The following is a 12,303-nucleotide window of genomic DNA, read 5'->3' as shown; positions in this document are numbered from 1 at the left end:
TTAACATCGTGTATATTATTTCCAGTACATAATTACACACTACAGTCTGCTGGCGTACAAATGATAATAGAGTTAGTACGATTAATTTGCCGACAATTACTATATGGGGGAAAGCTATCTTGAACACGGCTCGAAACTATAATAAAGAGACAAGTTGAGAAACTAGATTTACAAACTCTTACAAATCAGTTTGAAAAAATGCCAAACTTTCACAGCCACATGATCCGTTGAGTCAAATGCTAGAAAAAATTGACCATCAGAGACAATCAGTGAGTTTCAAATACCGCTGAAAAGTGTTCTGGGTCTTTTATGTAATGATTTGTTCGTATGCAACAGATTTTCGACGCAAAAAACGACGAAAGTAAAGATTTTCACTGAATGAGACGTGTTTGGTTGTTAACAAAAATTATAATGTTTTGTATCACCTGTGTCATATTTTGACAAGGATTTCTGAGACTTGTTAGGAATGAAATGTTTCCATGGTTACTGTCACAGACAGATCGACAGACACTCATGCATAACATAATAGTCTTTTAATATTGTTAAACATTTGCATGTTTTTAATACCTGCTCTTTGAAAATGACAAAGATGAATTATATTCATTTGCCAGAGAGGCATGTTGCTGTCTTTATTACAGGGCTCATTTTTTAATATTCTTCAAACAACGCCCTCTCTGTCTACATTAACCTCGTGATTTCAAGTCTGCTACATACAGAAGATAATTTTCCACTTTAGTGGTTTATAATGATATCTTCAAATCATTTGCCAAGCACAAAACATATATTGATCATTTTACCTGCTGAAACTCGTGATTTTCCTCAACCGACAATAGTCTATTACCTCAAACCCTGCAAATGGAAGTGTGCATGGAATCATGGGAAGAAACGGTGTGCATTGTGATAACTGTCATAAAGGTGATTTACAGGTCAAACTTTTTTCAACTCTGGAAGGACAGTTGAATCTACCAGGTGTGCTTGTGATTTACATAAAAAAGGGTGTTTACAACTTTGGGGGGTAGGAATTGGAATCTACCGTTGTGCTGTTATTTGAATAACAGAGGATGTTTATGATCTACTGAGTTGTCTACATGACAGCTGCTAGCAAGATTACATTCTGATTAGCTCATGTGGAAACCCAGGTGGTGTCACTGAATCATGCATATACATTGGCCAGACTCAGGAAGGTTTGAGTCCATCATTTCAACTTGCGGCACAGATCTAGAAGCAGTACCTACACACGAATTGGTGACGTCATAAAATACATGACCTTCAATCGGGGTCGTTTCCTCGGTATATACGAATTGGTATATACAAATTACAATAAAGATACTTAAGACATTACACATAAGGTAAAACAAATCACGTGACAATATAATGATAATAACGGTAATAAATCCTAGCTTAACAGTTGAACAGAACGCTCATATAGTCAGTCGGGTGACGCCGAGGGTCACGAACTGTGTTGCAAAATGGCCGTGTGGTTGAAACTGGGTCATGGCGTGACGGGTGAGGAAGACATCATTAAACACTCAAAATCACAATAAAACGGGGAAGTGGTTGCATATTACGGCGTAGCTAACATGGAAAATAAAAAAACGCCCAATACAAACGACATGGGTTCGAATCACACTAGATACACACTCACCAGAACCGAAGCAATCAGAAACCAGCAATCGTTTTGGCTTTTTCGTTCAACTCATCGGAACACTGGAGTAGTTAGAAAAATGAACACCACTTAACGACCAACGTCGTGGCGTGGTACACAAGCGTGCCATCAAAATAAAACAAAATCAGCTTGAAAAGACAGTGGGTTCGAGTCCCGCTCAGAGCTACCGTAAAAACGTAAATCAAATAAACTGAAATCTTTCAAACCGTAAACAAGTAAACAAAGAACGTCGCAAAAAAATAATAAACCTCACAAAACTCCACCATACAAAACTGAATGAATAAATAATAAAATAACTAACGTCTTAAACTGGACGACGCGCAATTTGTTCAACAGTTTCCAGATTGTGACATGAGATGAGCAAGACCCAAGTCAAGGTAAGTTTTGTTAAAGTGTCGATGGCGTTCCCTATATTACGAAAACAATTCAGGCAACAGACGAATATCTTCTGTGGTGTTGTGGAATTTATACCGTGTCTGCGGAATTGTTGATTGAGGGTTCGAAGCCAGCAGTTAACATTTTGTTAGAAAGTTTCACAATTAAATCAAATATCCAATGATACCAGTATATTTATTTCATTATTTTAACAACTTGCAATGGTGGAAGTTGGTCAAACACGAGTTCTTACACCTAAATAAGTATCAAATATTTGTCGACACATTTATTCTCTCAACCTTGTAGAGGTGGAAATTAATTAAACAACAGGTATTTACTCACAAATATAATGGTCAATATTTGTCCATACATTCATTCTGTCAATTTAAGAACTTGTAATTGTTGGAATTAATCAAATGAGAGTTGTCTACACCAAAATAAGTTTCAAATACTTGTCCATACATTTATTCTCTCAATTTAACAACTTGTAATGGTGTAAAATAATTAAACGAGAGTTGTCTACACCAAAATAAGTCTAAAATATTTGTCCGCACATTTATTCTCTCAATTTAACAACTTGTAATGGTGTAAAATAATTAAACGAGAGCTGTCTACACCAAAATAAGTCTAAAATATTTGTCCGCACATTTATTCTCTTAATTTAACAACTTGTAATGGTGTAAAATAATTAAACGAGAGCTGTCTACACCAAAATAAGTCTAAAATATTTGTCCATACATTTATTCTCTCACGTTAACAACTTGTAATGGTGTAAAATAATTAAACGAGAGTTGTCTACACCAAAATAAGTCTAAAATATTTGTCCGCACATTTATTCTCTCAATTTAACAACTTGTAATGGTGTAAAATAATTAAACGATAGCTGTCTACACCAAAATAAGTCTAAAATATTTGTCCGTACATTTATTCTCTCAATTTAACAACTTGTAATTGTGGGAATTAATCAAATGAGAGCTGTCTACACCAAAATAAGTCTAAATATTTGTTCGCACACTTATTCTCTCAATTTAACAACTTGTAATGGTGTAAAATAATTAAACGAGAGCTGTCTACACCAAAATAAGTCTAAAATATTTGTCCATACATTTATTCTCTCAATTTAACAACTTGGAATTGTGTAAAATAATTAAACGAGAGCTGCCTACACCAAAATAAGTCTAAAATATTTGTCCGCACATTTATTCTTTCAATTTAACAACCTGTAATTGTGGGAATTAATCAAACGTGAGTTGTTTACATCAAACTAAGTATTTAATATTTGTTGAGACATTTATTCTCTCAATTTAACAACTTGTAATGGTGTAAAATAATTAAACGAGAGTTGTCTACACCAAAAATAATCTCAAATATTTGTCCACACATTTATTGTCACAATTTAACCACTTGTTAATAGTGGAAATTACTTAAATGCGACTTGTTTAATCAGTTGACATCAATGCAACTTACTGTAAATGGGGTAATTATTCACTGGGTTTTAATTTAGCTTATTTCGCTGACTGGAAAATGCGCTAAATTAAAACACAGTGAATATGTACAATTTAGCATAGAACACATTATCTAAATGACGAAACCGTGAATTTAAAACCCACTTAATATGCCTGAAATTGTAAATCAGTGAAAATTACACCCAATGAAAATTAGTCATTTTACAGTACCCGCAGACAGTGCACAACAGAGTATCATTATTGAGCAATTATAAACAGGAACGTGTCTTGGCATTAGGGTTAGGGTCGGGTCAGGTATGGGCAACGGAATTATTAACAGGAACGTGTCTTGACATTAGGGTTAGGGTCGGGTCAGGTATGGGCAACGCAAATGGCAAACACCCAATTGGCAAGATGTACACTAACGGGTTATGGCATGCATGTAGTTTACACAAGTAAAAACACAAAATTGGCAATTTTTTGGACAATTGTAACTCAATAATAGAAATATGTTGTATTTCTATATATATACACACTATATAGTCTTATCAAATGCAAACACATCCAGTTAATCCATTGTGGTCTTGTGGGTCAGTTCTCTACATAGTGATCAGGAGGACCTGGGTTCAATTCCCTTGCCTGCCCATCTTTTTCTCGCAAACACCATTTGGCAATAAAGCTAAATATGACAACAAATTATTTAATTTGCATGACCACCCACATAGCTCAGTTGATTTGTACTATGACAGCAATGTGAGCGATCGCTGGTTCGATCCAGTATTTTTAGTTAGATTTTTGAATGCTAGTGAAGACAGTGCTCCTATGAATAGGACTTAAATCCTAACTCCTGTGTGAAGACACTCGTGGTACAGTGGACAAGACAGTGCGCTGGGAACTAAAAGATCGCAAGTTCGAATCACGGATTGGACACTCCTACAAAAGACATGAAAGACGTTAAAAACATAAACAGCGGATTCAAAAACTCAAGTCAGGAAAACAGAACACAAGAATACTACCCCACGTGGAAGCCAGCTGAAGTCGTCGAAGAACGAACACAGTCGAAGAACGAACACAGTTGACAGCTGTAGGTCGCGTGCAACAACAGACACGAGGAGCATGGCTGCTCTCCAAATGGGCCCCTTCTTTTGTATTGACCCCCTAAGGATTGCTAATCCCCCTTTCTAACTCTTCCCCCAAAAATAATATATCGCCCCTTTTAAAATGTATTGAGCCACAAATTAATGAATATTCATGAGCACAGAAACTGCTACGTCATGAATAAATTAGCATAATTTTAAAAAAATTGCATAAAGTGTAGGTACTCCTTCTGGAGCTCTGCCCAACTTGCTTTCATGTGTGTTCTGCTACGATATTGTGTGATACATGATACAACCATCATTCTGTGAGACTTGTATGAACTGCTCTGCGATCTCCTGCTTTCAGTGGTGCCTTCCAGATTACCAGCATTCTTCTGCAAGCAAGTATTGCTTCGTTGTTGTGTTGCAGAAGCCACTGACTGTCTTCCATTATTACATCCTGGAACTGTGAGTTATCACCAATGCACACTTCCATATACAATCCCTTATTTTAGTGACTTTATTCATTGTATTTTTCTGTGCTTTATTTCTTGTAATTATTTTGAGAGGTATTAAAGCCAGGAGCTTCAACCCGATATTTTGGTGTATGTGTATTTCATGTCCAGTACTATTGTCTTGTCCACCCCATACTAGCAGTGAAAGAACCTCCTGTCCAGTGAGTTCTGTGGGTGACCCTCTCAATTGCGCTTTACACTGTGATAAATACGTTATGTTTATCGATCACTGATTTGAAAATAGATAATACTCTTGACACTAGCAGAACTACAGTGAATAATAAATACTTTGTGAAATGAGTAATTCTGTGGTTGTCGTCCGCGAGGTATGATTGATGGACTCATTGACCCGCCAAAAGATAGGTTTATATATTGCCATGACAACTCGTACCAGAAAAAATTCCATTCAGCTTCCTTACTGAATTTATATGTCTATTCTAGTGTGAAATCGAAAGTAATATTTCCACACAGCAAATATCAAAGATGAGAGACTGCAATTGAAAAAAAGTGTTTGCCTGAAATTTTCTGCATAAAATAATTCATTTGAATTAAGGCCTCTAGGTATTGTATGATAAATTGCACGGACATATAACAATATATTTTATTATTATTGTTATTTTATTATTGTTACCACGGTCTTATTTTCAACGATCATACATCATTGTATATCCATCTTTCGTGGTGTTGAACCTTCACTTCTTTTAATTTCTGGCTTTCCTTTATATCCAAGTCCTGCCTCAGTACTTCTTTTTACCCTGTTGGAACTGGAAATACATATATTTTAAATATAAATATATATTTTTATGTGTTTTTATGAGTAGAAGACGTTTTAGAATTAACGATACGTTACATACTATATATCATATGGTAAATGGCAACATCTGCGTACATTGGAGCCTTTTTTGCGTATCGCTACAGAAACCCGCAACTTGAATGACGGCGGGAGGGGGACAGTCCAATTTCCATGGTTAAAATATAATGCAACGCACCTTTCCTGTAATCAGCCGAGTGTCGAAACTATTCAATTACATAAATACGTGACACAAAGACGTTAAATACATCTGTAGTCATCCAACCATGAACATTTTGATTTTGAGAGATTTTACTCTACATGACAAACAACTACACACCACATACATTGGTAGAGTTGAACGTCAATGCCTTCAACAGCATTCAACTTCCCAAGTCCAAGATACGGCGCGCACATCCCTTTGTGGTGTAAGGTAAACTTTTACGCGTAATAAAGTGCTTCTACGTGTACCAATCGACGTCACAATAATACAATTTGTATTGTCCGCCATGACGAAAGTTATTTTTGCTCCCTATTCTCACTACTTCCGAGAAAGTGGTCTATACAAGACATTTTGACAGTACCGTCAATGGAGTGTGCGATTGGTTCCGGAAATTGGTTGATTCCGGAAATGTTTGGCAACCAATTAAAAGAGATGACTTAAAGAAACAAGAAAAGGGAAATGAATCGAACACATCAGAGCGCATCACATATGAAGGGACGAAAAACATATACTGGTAAACGAGGAGAAAATCAGAAGAGCGGCACCGGAATCCTTATTTTACGTGTTTGACTGTTGGCGGGCTTCAATATCTTAAATATGATGCGCGTGACACAAAAACAATTAAAAACAAAATACAGACAGGCTGGCGCAACACATTTAATCCGAAAATTGTCGCTACACCAGAAAACATACGTTTCCAGTGTGTAAACGGAAAGAGTTTGCTCGGCACCGACAGACCGATATGAACATACCAGACAGTTCTCTCGACTTAAAGGGAACAAGTTCACTAATGTAGAGCAGCAAATGACTGAAAAAGAAGGAATGGGTGAGAAAAAAACCAACCCCAGTTTAAGCAAAACCAGCATCATTAAACCCCTCCAGCCGCTGTATCGCCCACATAACTGCAGAGGTTTGAGATGTGGATTATTCTGAACAACGACCAACACGCCATCATGCATCATGCAACACAAATCGCCAAATCCAGTTCGGACCTTCAATCAACTGAGAATACATCAGCGTCTCAAACATAAACAATCTTTGGCTGCGTGATGATTTACGGCGATTTGTTAACTGTGAACGTATCCAGTACTCTACCGGTGTATTTACCTCCAAGTGGCGACGTCGCCATGCTGTTATATACGATACGTCGAGTTCAGGAATCTCTCAAAAGTATTGAGACACTTCAGATATTATTGGGCTGAGCAAATTACGTTGTTTATTCGATTTAATATTGACGAATTTTCAATTTGTTCAGGGTTACACGGGGACATGCGCAGGAAGTAGGCCGGGGAGGTAATTCGTGGTGGGGGGATAACATAGTCCGTAAACTCTAAGCTACCTATGGCTTATTTTAACTTTAGCTTTCAATAATTTTGATGACAGTGTTGTATTCAGTTTTCACAAAACACTTGTCGATGAATTGCTATCCAGTTCGTGTAGTCGTGTTGCCCCCAAGGCAAGGAACGTGCAACACCCCATATCCATTCAATAATCCTGCATTTTTTCAAATAACGATGATTTTGCTGGCACTGAGCTTGACACACCTAAACTGTGAGAACTCACTTGGAATCGTGACATTAAACTGATAGGTCATACGAATGCACGCGATTGCGGAATATTACAATTTCAAACGATAAATCCTCCGATGAAAAGATTCATAAAAGGACGCCCCTCCAATTAAATCACAAGTTAAATTAATTTCTTCCGTTTGAAACAAATTCTGACATGGCCATATGATAAATCGGTTATCGACGCTTGGTGAGATTGTATCATTTTGTATCCCACCATGCGGCGATATTGGGCGTTAGCTTCGTGTTATCGTGATAATTTTTGCCAAAGCCAATGACAATAACTTCTTTATTACCCCGACAATGAACAAAAGAACAGTAATCGATGTAAAACTGTGAGCCAAAAAGAATACGTTTCTATTTAAAATAAAAATTAGTCATCAGTCGAGAAACGCATTCGAAAGTATCATCCATCTTTTTTATCGTTAACAATAATCTAAGTGTCCCGAATGTTATGAATTAAGGGGCCAATAACACACAAAATGACGTCGGAAGCAAGAAATACGTCGAGAGAGGCCAACATCAATTCATCTAACGATCATGTGACCCTTTTTTCAAATTACATTGACTGTCCCATACATGAGATGGTAATTGCAAATGGTGGTACAGCTACAGTACTTTTCGCTGAAATTTCGTGCTATCATATCACACTTAATTATTACTACATACCAGGAAATTTGTATACAAATATAAGTTTCAAGAAAATACCACAATTTATGCACTCAGACAGTAATCTTTTTGTAACATTAAATTCGGTACTTCCACCAAATATTATATAATCCCGTTTGATAATGGGCGTTGATGCACTATTTACTACATACAATTTTTTAACACTTCGCTATGAATATTTTGGAGCATCGGCATTTCACTGACGATATGCAAATCAGTATGTCTTTATACATTTATTGACTGACATGCAAATCATACGAACTCGTCGAATTATGTGTGTTTTGGGAGACAATGACTTCTTCTGTTTACCGCGTTTATGATGACTTCAATGAAATTTCGATTGAAACGTTTAAAATTTACTTTTGTTGAACATTTGGAAAACGATTGTTATTACCCAACGAATTTGTAGAATAAACACGAGGTGAATCGATTATTGTCAGCTGAATAAGGCTTGAACTATAAACGTCATTACACGCGGGTTGTTCTACAGACGAGGTTGTTCCATTGGTCGGCGATCAGCAAAAAGAGTACTCTGCCGAGAAGTCAAAACGAAATGTAACACTTTTTAACGAGTTATATCACTCGATGACAACAGCAAGATTCTCTTCTTGGAAAATCGCAACCCAGACTCAGTAATATTGTACCAGAAGTTCGTAAGTCGGCGTTAGTATGACAAGATATTTCTACGGGGAGTCCCAGAAACGAAATTCTTTGAAAGCATTCCGCATCAGCAATCTGGCGTAACTACACCACCATGCTGTTAAGCTCTCGCGGACACCACCAGATGGAATGGATCGATATACGCTTGAAATTGACAAAAATAGAGAACGGTGCGCATATAATGAGGAACACATAAATACCAGGACCAGGGAATAACCGCAGTTTCGTCCCGAAAGCGTGTGCTTCTCAATTCACAGGAAAGTTGTTCAGTTCGTTTATACGCTGCACATCGACCGGAAAATGAATTGCACTGGATCGATTTTATTCTGGCGTGGAGTATGTTCCAACCCCGATTGGTAAAATGATATGGTTCAGAAATAAAATAATAAATAAACTCTCTACCATTAGAAAGTCTATTTGCAAAACAATAACTTTGCATTCATTAAAGCGTTTGAGCGGCGACCCATCGTTGCCAGTGTACCGACAACGAGTAAACGTGTCAAGATATTTGGCGTCCGGAAGCATAGGTTGTCGTATATATCTGCTGATTTTTTTCACTCGATTTGCCCATAGAAGTGCGGCCAAAAGATATATTCCTAGTAAAAATAACTTCTATATGTCACCCACTTATCTATCATATTAACCAATATTGACTCATTTAAAACACCTTAGTGTATTCAACCGAATTGTTATTCGTGAATAAAATTTGTTTTCAAGTTAATTTATAATTAACACGATCTACTTACTTCTCTGCCTTTAAACGACCAGCCTTATTGAACCCATTATTAACTTCGACACAAAAAGTGGCAAATACCATTACAATAATCAGCATAACCAAAATTCGACTCATCTTGATGCAGAATTAGCTGCAAAACATACACGTATAGAATCAAAATAGTGAAATCATGCCATCAAATTTAATAACATGATATCGTGCGAATAGAATAGCACGTAATAAACATAGTCACACAGTACCTAGTTGGAAATGTACAAGCTAAGAATACAAAAAACATGCAGCATGCCGTGTTCAAGATATGAAACAAACCAACGCTATACCCATGATAATTCTTACACAACACTACTGGTAACACCTGTGGGGCGGAAAAAACACTCTTAGTCTCCAAAGATGGTATAAGTTAACGTATAGCAATACCATTTACCGGTAGTTATAGACCCAAATGAAATATCGTATTACCAGTATACTTACCAAACCTCGCTGATATAATTGGTGGATATGAAATACGTACTGCAATGTGTGTTGATGTTTACCCTATCCCGCACCATCAGATAATGTTACCATGAGGAAATGTACAGCATTTATCGCCATCTATATGCAAATTGTTGGTGAGTCATATGTTAATTAGTTTTACATAGGGCAATATAGAGGATCCGTATTAGTTGGATTATCATTTAAAATGACAATTTGTATAATTTCGGATTAATTTGGTATTCAACGTACATATTCCTTGTTGTCCTTTTTTAATTGAATAGTCGTCTGTGGATTCATATTTTAAATAGAGGCGGCGAAAGATAAAAACCGTAAACACAGAATAAATCTTCAATGTAGTGTAGAAAACAACACTCTGGAACGTCCAAGTAGAATGGTTTATTTATTTGTCTGAGTATGATGATTTTTCAAAATACTGACATTAATGTAGAAGTCAATCATCTCTTCTAAGCATGTCTGTAAAACACAGAAGTGCAGATGTAACTTACAAAGGATGCTAAATGAAATCTAGAGGACTAACCTGCGATGTTGGTTCTATTGTTGACAAAAACAGCGAGTATTCTTCTGTATTTTCCATTTAACCATTTTATAAAGAATGTGGCTAATGTATCCTTTCAAAAACATCACTTCGATTTACGGATTTCACGACATTAATCCTACGAATAAGGAAGGGAAAAAACAATTAAATATCTCTACATTGTGATGTGCGTCAATTGTAGATCCATTTTGTATTCAGTTCTTTCCTTTGTCTTTGTCAGCCATGTTAGATATTCAGTACCATATGGAACAATAGCTAATAATTTGCAGCTTCCGTATTTCGTAGCGCACCTTCCATAAGATATTAATGAGGAAATATTATATCTAACGTGCTACAGTCATTGCATATCGAACCATCAGTCACGAACATCGACTCCAGAGAAAATAAAATGTAATAATATGTCCAATATTTTCAGACCCGCATAGCGGATTATAGTATTTTTAGAATTTTTAAATATTTTCTGGGGAATTATTATTGTCAACCATTGGGTCATTTGAAGGTTATTCAACATATTATTTATGATTGAAACAATATCATGCTTTTTTGTTTCATCAAATGAATTTTACCAATTATACACAATCATGCATCTTCGAATTAGTTTGATTTTGTGAGCATAAAATTTAGCCATATGACACAAGTCAATAATATCTAGAGATACGTTTTAGTCGTAGCCACGAAAATATCACTAAATATTAACCATAATTAAAGTATTGCAGAGCTGAAAGTAGATACTTAGTTTTGACAATTAAATTCAAATATATGCTATTTGATATATTTGCAAGTATTTGATATATTTTTTATGATTGAGCATCAGGGTAAGACTTGAATTTTACTCAAACGCGCATCAACCTCGTTGTCAAACGTTGTTTTTTTGTACGTGCTGCCCTTTTGATGCTAAAGTGAAATATGACCCCATATTCGACGACTCAAACAGATATTGTTACTTTGCGGCCTAAACTACTGCTATGAAGTTGCAGTGTTAGTGATACTGTTTATGACAACGATCAACAAATATATATATAATAATAATATTTTTCAATAAGGCACTAATCACAGTATAACAAGTAATAGCATGATCAAAATGGACGTAATTGAATAAAGTGTTGATGCAATCACGAGCTTTTGAAATTTGAAAAGCAAATTCCACAAGTTCTGTACCGTTTACTTAACAAGAGTACATAATAATATATAATCTACTCACTAAAAATGGTTGACAAATTCAAACTCTAAGGAACTATTAATTTAACTTTTCTCCCGCAGATCATTCAATACATCTATAGTCTACAATTATTGTTGTTATAATATTAAAATTATATTCTTTTCATTACTGCCTATTTATGAATTTCTTTATCACTTATAATTGCTTATTGTTGAATGTCATCAAGTAGCTTTCTATATCTCCAAGTTAAATATACACAGGCAATCAATATCAAACAGGGCGTGATTGAATTTTGTTCATTATAGTCTATTAATCTATTGTTTTATTACTCGATTTGCGATTTCACGACATTAATCCTACGAATAAGGAAGGGAAAAACAATTAAATAGCT

General features: G+C 35.8%; 1 long non-coding RNA gene across 1 annotated transcript; it reads right to left on the bottom strand.

The window, feature by feature from the left end:
• Nucleotides 1-5,676: 5,676 nt before the first annotated feature.
• LOC144359879 (uncharacterized) lies at nt 5,677-10,314 on the bottom strand. Its single transcript, XR_014926578.1, has 3 exons — nt 10,195-10,314; nt 9,734-9,853; nt 5,677-5,841 (listed from the first exon to the last, which is right to left on the bottom strand). It is a non-coding gene; the product is annotated as an uncharacterized LOC144359879 (long non-coding RNA).
• Between the last annotated feature and the right edge of the window lie 1,989 nt (nt 10,315-12,303).

Source organism: Saccoglossus kowalevskii, chromosome 15, assembly GCF_978046115.1.
Source record: "Saccoglossus kowalevskii chromosome 15, keSacKowa6.1, whole genome shotgun sequence".
Taxonomy (NCBI): domain Eukaryota; kingdom Metazoa; phylum Hemichordata; class Enteropneusta; family Harrimaniidae; genus Saccoglossus; species Saccoglossus kowalevskii.
This window is presented reverse-complemented; position numbering and strand designations above follow the sequence as displayed.